Source organism: Homalodisca vitripennis, chromosome 1 (assembly GCF_021130785.1).
Source record: "Homalodisca vitripennis isolate AUS2020 chromosome 1, UT_GWSS_2.1, whole genome shotgun sequence".
NCBI lineage: Eukaryota > Metazoa > Arthropoda > Insecta > Hemiptera > Cicadellidae > Homalodisca > Homalodisca vitripennis.
In genome coordinates this window covers 224,280,114-224,292,798 of record NC_060207.1, presented here as the reverse complement: position 1 = coordinate 224,292,798, position 12,685 = coordinate 224,280,114, and the positions used below count along the sequence as shown (strand labels likewise).

Here is a 12,685-nt window from a genome sequence, read left to right as displayed (position 1 = left end):
GATGTTACATGGTATTAATTATTTGTGATAATTATCACAAATATCCTAATGATATCTGTGATAATTAAATACTCCCCATAAGGTAACATTAAGCAAATTCTTCGATGTTCAATACTTTATAGTATAACAAATATTAAGTTACGATAGAGATTATAAATCGTCATCAATTAATAAGCTTGCGTGTTCTTAAAATACTGTGTATCATTGAACCAAAAAGTGCCACTTTCCCCCCCTCTTGGATACATAGAATTCAAGAAACCGCATGAATGAAAACTTAAAAATTAAATTTAATTAAAACGACAGGTATCCTATTGAAATTATAGTATCCTAGTGACATCTCCAACAACTTAAATTAAGATAATTCTGTTAATTTGTAAGGATTGAAATTGGCACTATATTTTCTACGTTGGTGTGGAATGTGTGATCATCAATTATAACAATTTGCTGGATACGACTTGTTGATCAAAACAAGGAGTTATCTGAACAGGCAACTCTCCCCCTTGTCATTCAGCACAGCGCCTCTGATTCATTTAACATTCATTCATTTACCATCCATTCATTAATATTATCAGCCACTACCACATGTGAGAATCTTGTTAAACAGAATAAAGCACAGGAGTCGGTGAAGGGCAAATTCAATCAAAGATATGTCAACTGAATTCAGTATTTGAACATTGTCAAATTAAATGGTTGGCATAGTAAAAAACAAGAAAATAAGATTTACATTTTATAAATATAAACGTTTACATTTCTTTAAACGTTTTTGGTTGTGACTACATTCCTAGGAAGAAATTAGGAAAACACGATAGCACCATGATACCATGACCGTGCCTTTCAACGCCTTTGCATGTATAGCCGAACTGAGTCACTGATTCAAATTAATTTTACACATGACCAATCGCTAATGAAATTGATTTTTATAGTTCTTTTAGTGTTAACCAAATACAACACTGCGTTTGGAAACTGTTAGTTTGGATGTGACACATTTAAGTAATTATACAAAATTATATAATATCTTTATAGTATTAAATTAATGATGTAAACTCAACAAACAAGGTTAACTCATAACAGTAATTTTTATGTAGTAGTTTTTATTTATATTTTTTGCTTTGCGTGTCAGTCCTTGTTACCTAAACTGTGTATTATTATATTTATTTAGTTTTTAGTACTAAGCAGGATAGACTTTAATTAATATGCACCATCCTGATTTTTAATATCTCTGTAAATAATTAATTGGCTTCTGCCTCTGGAGTTATTAAAATAAATAAATAAGTACAGGAAAATTTTAATTATAACTACTAATAAATACCATCCTCATTTCCCATTCAAAAGCGCTTTAAAGCTTGCATCTGATGATTAATTATAGTTTATTGTCTGTTCGTGACACCTTCATACCTACTTCCATTAACTGTAATGACTCGAGGGAATATCGTAGCTTTTAATCTTATTAATAAAAGGGTTAGTGCCATTAGTAAAAATAGTACCATCTGACCTTTGCACTGAAAGACACCTTACGCTCAGAAAATTTCAGCGTGACACTCACCATCATCGAAAAGACATTTTAAATATTCCTCGTATATAAATTACAAGGATATTAAAAACCTAATTAGTGGTTGGCTTCAGTGACGCCATTATAGAACTCATTCCTGTCTCTGAGTAAGTGATGTTTAATGCAAAATTTAAGGTCTGCAGAAATTTTAAGTCGTTCTCAAAATTTCCCACAAATATTTAGGAGCAAATGTTACCAGAGCACGCGTTAAAACGTCGTATGTACACCATTTACTTAAAAATTTGATTTGTTTTGTGTTTTTATTTTACATCTTTGGTTTCATGTAAAACCAATGTAAAAGTGTTACCTAATGCTCAGCAGAACCCCATAGAGATACATGCACCTTCATTGAACGCAGTGTAGCTAATGTGCAAACTAATCTTCATAACAATTATCTACAGGTCAGTTCGTTTACAAGGTATCATCCGGGCAGGAGGCAGGAAAAGGAAGTTAAATTATTCTGCCCTACTAATGAAAAGGTCATATTTTTATATTTTACCTCTGATAGCAAAAGGAAATGCACTGAAAGGCAAATAGATATGTTAAAAATATTTAAACAAAATTCCACCTAATCTAAATTTTACTCATAAAATTGAAGTAAATCATTCAATAATCTACTTTGCATCATCAAAAAGCAAAATTTCTAAATTTACAGAAAACCTATATAAACAGATGTAACTATACCTTCCTCATAAAATCATTACGTCACCAAAAAATGGCTGCCTTTAAATCAATGATCGATATATTACACAAAATTCCAATGAAAACTGAAATTTTACTTAAAGGATTTAAACTAATAGAATACATTAGCGAAAAATAGTGAATGCAAGCCAAGCATAATTGATATAAAATTTAAGAATCACAAAAGCAAGAAAATGAGAATAAAGAGGGAACAGATATAAAATAAAATAAAATTATCTTGGTAAACATTCCCAAAAATTAAAAATCAGTTTTATAAAGAAGGATATCAATAATATTTAAAAACTTCTGATAATCGCGGCCTTATAATCTAAAATAATTTAACAACCGAAATCAAAATGTGAATTTTATTGTATTTGATTTTTATTTTATTTTATTTAAATTTTTTTATTGTTGTTTTGGAACTTAACAATATTAAACAAAATATACCATATAAAATCAAAAGATTGCTAAAACCACTTTCTTGGACAACCCGGCCGATCCTTCAAACTTTAAAATTGATGAGCATATAAAACATTGAGGATATCACCAAATTCAAAATATGCAGACTATTTAAATAACTAGAACAATACATACAAAAACATTGAATAACAATCGTCACAATTTACACTACAGATGCCAAAATTAATCCTAATGTATTATTAAATGACAAATAATTAAATAAATACTATTTCATGTACTGCTGCACAATAAAAATTGAGCACGTTTAGAAAAATAAATATATATGATTTGGTCACCAAGGTAGTTAAAATATATGTCAACTTTGTTCAATTATTAGTTTAAATAATTTATTTACCTCTACCTACAGTACCTGAATTCCTCGAATCGGAAATGTACATAATATAAATAAAACAACTACAACAGTGTTAAAAGGTATCTTATTATTTATTATACGATATGTGACATTAAAAACCAAGCTTTAGCTTCGTTTAGTACTTTAATTAACTGTCCTTACCGATTATAATATTGTTCAGTAACTATATTAGCGTAAATTAGCAACACCTTTTTTCTTAATATAATTGCATGATTTACTCATTTAATTTTAATACAACTATCTTAATACGTATGTGTAAAACTACATCATTCGTTAATATCATATGAAACAGCTGGTTGAAGTTTACACAAGCAAGTTTAATAACTTATGTTTGACCACATTACTGACCATGTGAGAGGTTATATCGTGAAATTACGTAATCCCTAAAAATAAACATTGCTTTGACCATTCATTGTTCACATCGTCCGAGGTATCTCCTTTACCTTTACCTTTCCACCTCATTCGGTATTTGAGAATATGTGTTATCTACTTGATATCTTTCAACTTGTTATAGCTATTACGTATATTATTAAACCTTTCATATTTTACATTACCTTCCCTTTATTTGAAGGTAATTTTTGACAATGGAAGGATTGTAAAGAAACAAGATTTTTCCGGACCACTTGGGAACCACATACTTATCAAAAGGAAATTAATTGAGGCAACATACATTAAATAGGCAGACCAACCATATCTTCAACCATCAGTCGAGCATTAGGCCGCTTTGGTAGCCAATTCGTTAAAAATGAATTAAAAAGAAAACCAAAAGTATCAAACTGTTCCATATATTTGTCAAGTAGAACCAATGCGGAGTCACAATTTTTAAGAAGTTCATCTATCATGAACCAATAATAATAAAAGGGCCAATTCCTGTCCCTCTTCCTTGCTTACTACAGCCGTCTTGTTTTTGTCTGCCGTGACGATTGCCATTCAAAGAGTGTCCTCTGGTCAACAATACAATAGATGGTTTCTGCGGAAAGTTTTCTTCAGACGCATTTTGACCTTTATTGTAGTTCAGTTTTAATGATTAGTGTTGTGTATAGTTTTTTATTAAGTCATTATTCGTATACTTTAATGGGAATTGACAAACAATAAAAATTCCATTTTTGACATGCCACAATGCTTTAGTATGATTCTGTTTATTTTAAACTTTCCACCTCCTAACATACGTAAACTAATCAACTTTATTAAAATTAAGAAATGTACAGGAGATAACGTAGTGGGAATACTGTTTTATAAATATTGAACTTGGCAATATGTTAGATATAGCCTGATTACCTTTCCAGTTCACTCGGAATATGTCAAGGAACCTGTTATCTAGTTTAAGGTTATGCTTATATATCTTAACACATAAGAAAGCATTTCCCATGAACGTATATTTTAGAAGAGGAATTATTAGTTAGTAGATATACGGTTTTCTATAGTTTAAAAAATTAAATCTCAAAACATTCTCTAGTTAACTAACTAACTTGAAACTTGACTGATATATTGCTTACTATAGTGTGATATGGATTTTACCAAAGAGTTTGAAAACAACAATACTTTACAATTAAAAATGCTGGAAGGTTTCTTTTCAAATTTAAATCTTTTCAAAAATTTCGTTTTTCCTACAACAACAACTATATATAATACTATATTCGAACACTTTTGACTTAAGTTGAAGCCTTATTAATATTGTTTCGTAAAAGTATTAAACCAAACAACATTATTAAGATTAATAAATGTACAGGGGATACGAGTATTCATGTGAATATATTGTCAAAAACATTAAACTCTGTTAATAGACACCAAAGAACATATCAAAACTCCGAGATTTAAGTAGATTTATTTACAGTTGAAAAAAATTTTATATTGCCCCTTTGCTATATCTAACTATATGGGTGTGCGTATAGCTCAAAAAGTGACAGTTTAATTTAAACTACAGTAGTTGGAACAACATATTATTTGTATAATATATAAGTATGAGTTATTACAACTATATATTACAAAACATTTTCTTTTTCTACGACAATGGAAATATACTCGGCCTATATGGTCGAACAGCCTGTGCGTAGGTTGAAAGTCGTAATCAATAAGTTTGATGTTTTTACAATTTCGGTGTAATTTAAGGCATTCAAATGTCAATAATATTTTGTTGTGTGATGAAGGAGATAAGAGATAATACTGTCGTATTAGATATGTAATAAGTTATGATAGGCCGCTGATTTGTAAATTAGCATTCTATAATCCTTTTTCTTCTATTTCTGGTATACAAGAAATATGCAAAAGTAAATATTGCATCATTAGGTTTGCAAATGTAGAAACTGACTGTGCCTATGAGGAAGTTACAATACGGGTTATTTTATAAATATATTAATCAATATCATTATGAAATGATGTTTACATTAACAATTTTATCGATTGTTTTACTCTAATAAAGAAATATTATATTATTATTACCATTTACAACGTAACAAGTGTTGTTTGCTATGATAGGTTTGAGGAAATGTAGCAGGACAGGAGAATTGAGCGGTGGCATTTATTAATCATATCATACAGTCGACTGCCCAGGGTTCCTTGGAGTTACGCAACAGTTATCTCTCTGAGTTTATATTTCACCCTTTCAACAGGTAAAGGAACTGTTTATAACATATCCACTGTTTTTGGCTATGAGGAGACCCTAGGACATGTAAGACTAAGTAAGGCCAGGAGAGTTGAGCGGTGGCAGTATTAATCATATTATACAGTCGACTGCCCAGAGTTTCTTGGAGTTTACGCAACAGTTATCTCTCTCTGAGTTTACATTTCACCCTTTCAACAGGTAAAGGAACTGTTTAAAACATGTTCACTGTTGTTGGCTATGAGGAGACCCTAGGACAAATAAAGCTAAGGCCAGGAGAGTTGAGCGATGGCAGTGATAATCCTATCATACAGTCGACTGCCCAGGTTCCTGTGAGTTACGCAACAGTTATCTCTCTGAGTTTACATTTCACCCTTTCATATAGTCAAGGAACCATTTACTTTACACCAGGTGCTTCAGATATTTCTTATGCTTAAGGAATTAGGTCTAAATATAAAAAAACATAATTTTACAAATTGTGGATTCTTTTATGTAATATACAACGATTAACACATACAATTGGCAAAAATCTTATGTTCTTAACATAAGTGCACCTTACACAGCGTAAGTTCCACGCTGACTTTAAGTTGAGTAGTGACTAACGGAAAAATTCGGTGATCGCTTCTTATAATATAAGTTTCATATATTTTGAATGGTCTAACAACCCAGATTTGTACTTTTGGTGGAAAGGTTAAAATCCAACATCTCTTGTTTAATCACTTAATGAAGGGAAGGATATAGTTCTATATTTTAATTGTTGTGCTGTATGTATGGTATTGCCTAGAAATGTGTAGTGAAAACTATGAGAATATAGATATAGATTATAGACTAAAAATCATAGAGATTTAAACTATTTTATTATTTAAGAAATATATACAAATCATTTCGTAACCACATCAGTCATTGAATCACACGTAGAGGTAACATAATATAAAGACTTCTATGTATAGGTGATGAATTATTCTGGAATTTAATATAGGCTAACGCTATAGTTTTTTTTTATTCTCACAATACATTATTTCATAAGAAAGCATACGCTTTTCTAATAAAAACATTAATGTAATTTCAAATTTTTACAATAACACAGCTTAATCATAAAACAAGAAAAGGTGGTTGAAAATAGACAAATAAATTAGTTTTTTGTGATAAAATGCTTACGTATTTTACCTACTTAGGTTTCGTTAGTTAAAATCCACGTTTGCTCTCTTTTTATTAACAGGTAATATTTTATGGTTTATCAATATTATATACGTATCAATATTATGTAATTAATTTTACAGCAGTTTCTGTCACAATATATTTATTTCTCTGATATTTCCTTCATTCAAAGACTAACCTAAGTAATAAAAGTACATACTTTTTCCCCGTATATGCGTAAGAATAGGTAGTCATTATGTTTCGTGTATGGGTAGAAAAAGTACCTTATGTTTACAGTATAAAATCAGTTTTTGTAAATCATTTCTTTCTAGCTCTCTTACCTCAACCATGCAATGTGAAAGTATAACCAGTACGGCAAACCAACGGTTGCTTATATATTACTGTTTTCTTTTTGTAGCTTAATATAAGATTTTCAAGTTTTAAAAAAATTTGTAAGTATAAAATTCTTGAAATAATCACCGCAAGTGTTCTAGCTATAAAACATTCGAAATGAAGTTCATTGACTAATTGATAAAATACATTATTTACTTACTTACTAATTCAATTAACAATCATTTCATAAATTTCACAAAAGAAATCACTGAATCCCAATCAGTGATCACAAATACCTCGGCAAATCCCATTCAGTTTTACGGTTTTTCCAAAGTGTAGAATTTAAATCATTAATAAGAAACTATCAACCTTTTTTTAATAGTTTCAGGACAAATCATGGTTAAAGTGGGAAAGCAGATGTCCGATAATCTAAGGATAGCGGAGTTCAAACCCTATACTTGACAATAATACTTTTTATCATTACCACAGGTCTTGTACTGTATAGACTGTCGTCTGTATTATATTTAATAAGATCCTTATAATGGTTGCTCATGAGGACATTTAGTATACGGTTTAAAGTAGGATTGACGTCTCCTCTATGTAAGAAGATAAGGTTGAATGAATATTGGGACTATGAAAAAATTGTTTCTCTTTTTTTATGTGAATCAAGTTTTTTATTTCTATGAATACCTCAATGACGATTGCAATACAACAAATGGAGTAACTATATAGACAGAATAAGGTAAAATAAGAATCTTAATGATGCAGCCGTAAATAGTGTGAATTATATACTTGTCACTTAATTTATAAATTTATACAGAGCGTAACGAAATTCTAAAACTTTTATATTTTCTTACACATGCAAATTTTTTATATTCTAATCCAATTTTAAGTGGCCATGATAGACACCCCACATATTACTTCCCCTTAATTAGATTAATCCCCTTTTTCATAAATGTCAATTCTGGCATTTAACCACCATCAATCTACCTATTACTGTTCTATTATTTATGAATTTAAAGTCGTTTTAATGATTCTTGTCGCTTGTTCAATTCTTCTGAAATTCTCAGACCAATTTCCGATACTATTGTAAAATATCCTTACTCTTGGGCAGAAAAGCGTTAGACAGTCGTCACTCCTCCAAACATGTTTACAACTCTGGCCATCCCGACTGAAATAGCAGACTACGTCAGTGGTCACTTTCTCTTGTTGACGTTACAATAGGCCGAGGTTGAGACTTTACTTTCACCCCTCACTCGGCGCCACTAAGTGAGCCCTTTACCCTGCCCTGAGCAACCGATCACCGAAGCTATACTCTTGTCAAGGCTGTTTCTAAAGCACCAGTAATGTTAAGCATTAAGACAAAACTGATCATTTCCCCTATTTATAGTAATAGCAAGCAGGAATATTGAAATTCTCAAATAAAATTGCAACATTGGAACAAAATTAAAATCAAGAAAAGTTAGTTTTCATATCTAATTCTTTATATTTCGCTTTGTCAAAATGTGATTTAAAATTATGCAGTGGCCATATAATACGATTCGCTATATATTTGTATTGTAATACACAAAGTTTGTCCTCAACCATAACATTAAAATAAATCATAGAAAGTACCTATGTTGAAACTTTCAATAAGAAATGGGGTAGGACCAAGCTTGAGAATGGATATGTTACTTCCAGATAACATGAAAGAGCCTTGGGTAGTTCTGATGTAACATGCGAATGCTGAGTTTTGCTACATTCTCTCTTCATTTTAGTGTAAAATCTTGAATATAAAACTGCCACAGACTAGACGCCTGGAATATGGACTCCATATATTTTTGAAGACATCAAAAAACAATTGCTGACGAATACATTCAAAACTAACTCCTTTCGTCGATTCTACACCAGACTCACCTAGACTGCAAATGAGCTTTGTCTTATTTACACAGCCGTCATCCAGTGCAATCTAGAGGAAGGGGTATTCTAATAAAGTACACAGTTGACCCATATAACATCTTTTAAAGTTAAAGGCTTATCATCTTCACATGTAAAAACATGAAAGGATTCCACTGAATACGTGGAAATGAATTGTTTGACCATTTTTTTTTGGAATCAAATACTAAAGGTCCAAGCTAATGAAATAATTTGAAGAACATTTATTTTTTTAGTGTTTAGAGATGAATAATACATAAAAATAGTATAATTAATTTATTTCCATAATCCTATTTAGTAATGTAATTAACTACCTTGAATGGAAATAGCTTCGAACTGAGTGTCAGGTGAGATAATACACGCATACAAGACGACGTGTTGGCCAATGTGACATTGAATAATGCCTTATAATATTTTCACTTAATTTTAATCCAGCAGACATATGTTGTATGCATGTAAATATGTTAGTAATGGTAAATAATGTAATTTGAACGAGTACCTAATGGAAGCATTGGTATAAAATCCATTATTATTTACAAGTAATACTTTATGAATTATAGTACGCTGTAGATGAGCTGAATATATGATTTCACTCGAGATCTTAATGGGCAATGGAAGTAATCAATTTTAATCTACAGATATAATTCTAAGCTTTTTTTACAAAAATTCCCTTTATTACAATGAGTTTGGAGGTAGTATTCTGATGTGTTTCGAGTTAAACCTCTCAACCTTCTGTTAAGTGGATTAAAGATTTTATTGATATATTATATATCTTGTTATTTCAGTATACGTTTCATACAAACAGAATAATATTTCTCTACGTTTATAGTATGTAATATATACAAGTAAGGGAACAGAGAATATAGTATTGTATAAAAAATAAGTATAGAGTTAAAACATGGAAACATTAATAAACATGGTTGTTTGTCGGGAATAGCAGCTCAGTTGATTTGTTTTTAATTTTTATATACTTAATGTATGTACATTTTCAAATATTAGTTCAAAATAAAGTCACTATTCATGGCTATTTTTAGAATATACATTTAAAATAATTTAACTCGAAGTAATAAACAAGTCTTCGTAAAGTACACAATAAATAATGGTCTAAGCAACGACAACCACTCACTTCTAAGTAGGTAATCCTGTCTTACCCATCGGCCCATTAGCTCAGTTGGTTAGAGCGTCGTGCTAATAACGCGAAGGTCGCGGGTTCGATCCCCTCATGGGCCACTTAATTTTTGTAGACTTGTAACAGGTTTAGTTTGAACCATACACAGATTATACCAAATGTCGTCAGTAAATATATGGTAGTTAGAAGAGAATGTTTTTGCAAAAATATTACTTTTAATTTTGCAGTTTTGTTTTTATTGCAATTAGGAAAAGGTTGTAATTGTCATCATTCAAATATTATAAATAGTTTTACTTTCACGTAATCTATTGAAATTAGTAGGTATTGTGTGATTTTGTTTACATGTTATTAACTTACGTACAATAATCTATTGTATTGACTTAACTCAGTAAATCAGCAATAAAATATTACCCATGTAAGCTATGAACAGGTACTGAGTTTATGTTATATCGAGCGTGTGTTTCAGGTCACAGTGTTTTATCCACTTTAAGTCTCGAGTCACGTGTCACCAACCTTGGTGGACTTTCACAGCCTTTTGGTAGATACAATGTGTATGTTTGTGCGCGCTATCTATTGGAAAATAGCAGCACTATTCGCTTACAGCACAGGTTATTGTAAGGCGGCAACCAAGATACATTATGAATGTGAGATTGTGTGTGATATAAGTTAGGATTCATTAGCAATAAATACTTTAATTTATTTGTATATTAAAAATATAATTTTATTTTATATGTTTTAAGAATAACATAGATAGTTAATTTATTAATGTGTTAAATTTTAATTATAACACGTTAAAATATTACATTAATTTCACCACATTGTGTAAATGTAATTATTTCTTTATTATGACTTAATGATAATAATATAATATAATATAATAATAATAATGATACAATTTTAATAATTATCATTATTATTTTTTGTTTTATTCTTAAGATAATATTTATTTAATGTTTTAAATTTTACGTTGTCGCAGGTTAAGTGTAAGAAAGGGCCATGCGGCCCTAACTTTGCCTGTAAAAAAAAGAATTTTTCATTTCATTTCATTTTATTTCATTTCATTTCATTATCTAGCACGATAAAATTCTAATCTGTCACAGTCATCAAGAACTGAGATGAAATACTTAAGATTCTATACGTATATTAATAGCAATAAAACTTCGAGTCTGGTCTAAATCCAAGTAATTTATCTAAACAATGAAGTATCTACACTTCTAATTTTTTTCCGTAAGGGAATTAATTAGTACGTACGTATTGGTCACTTATAATTAGAAGTATATAACAGTTTTAAATGCCCTACTGAGAGTTTTTGGTTGTGTCATTATACAGAATTTAATCTGATTGATTTCCCAGCCAATCATGAAATTTTATTTTAGCAAAAAGACGTACTTATATTAATGTCAATATGTGATCCTAGACTAACCTTTTCATTCATTCTTTGAATTTTTGTTAAGCAGTCGTAATGTATAACAATATTTCATTACTTCAGGGCAAATTATTACAATTTTAAAAACAAAAACAGACGAGCACAGTGATTTACACTTATAATAATGTCTACATGATTATTGCTGTGACGTGCTTCGTGCAGAGCGTATTCTTTTAATTGCGAGTTTCAAACAATACAAATTATTACGCCACTTAAACTGATCACAGTATATATTTTTTGTTTTACGTACAATTTTGTCGCTGACAAAATACATTTAGCTAACAAATGAAAAAGTTCTTAGATGCAATATTTTAGTACCATACTTCAATTCTGGATTTTTACTCTATATTAGGATTTCATTAAATAAAATACACTGTTATTTTACGCCTGGTCAGTTTTATATAAATTTGAATTACGTATACACTATGCCAATTTTGTTTTCATAAAATACTTTTCGTACCAAACACCAATTCGTACTGATATTACACTAGTTTGTAACAAACCATATAAATATTACTATAATCACGTCTACTTAAAATTTTATGTTCCTTGAAGAGAGATTATCGTTTTTTATGTTATTTTGCCATAGTCATTGTTTTATGTCATGTTGTTTTAAAAGGGCTGTTATAAAAAATATGGCGTTTTTATTTACAGAAGACTTCTGTGACAATATTTCACATAGTAACATTTCTAGAAAGAGTAATAAACTAAAACCACAGAAAAAGGTAACATGAGAAAGTTATAATCAAAGCTGCACAATCCAAAATACCTAGTTGTAAAATATTTGTGCTATACCAGTACATCATGACTAATGTTTGTCAAAATTATTCTACTAAAAATCTACAATTTAATAAATAGGCTGTTGTTGTTAGGATTAACTGAGATGTTCTTCACTGAAAAAAGCAGTAAAATTTAATTATACAAATAAATATAGTACTTACTACTGTCTACTACAAAACTGTTATACTACATGTTACACAATAGTTATATCAGTAACTTTTCACCATAAGTTTCAGAGCCATAATGAAAGTATTTATGCATTTGATGAAACACTGATGCTTTGAAAATGTTTACAAAAAATCTCA

General features: G+C 29.9%; 1 non-coding gene across 1 annotated transcript; it reads left to right on the top strand.

Moving 5' to 3' along the window:
- Window positions 1-10,201: 10,201 nt before the first annotated feature.
- On the top strand, window positions 10,202-10,275 carry Trnai-aau. The gene has a single exon. It is a non-coding gene; the product is annotated as a tRNA-Ile (tRNA).
- The last annotated feature ends 2,410 nt before the right edge of the window (window positions 10,276-12,685 follow it).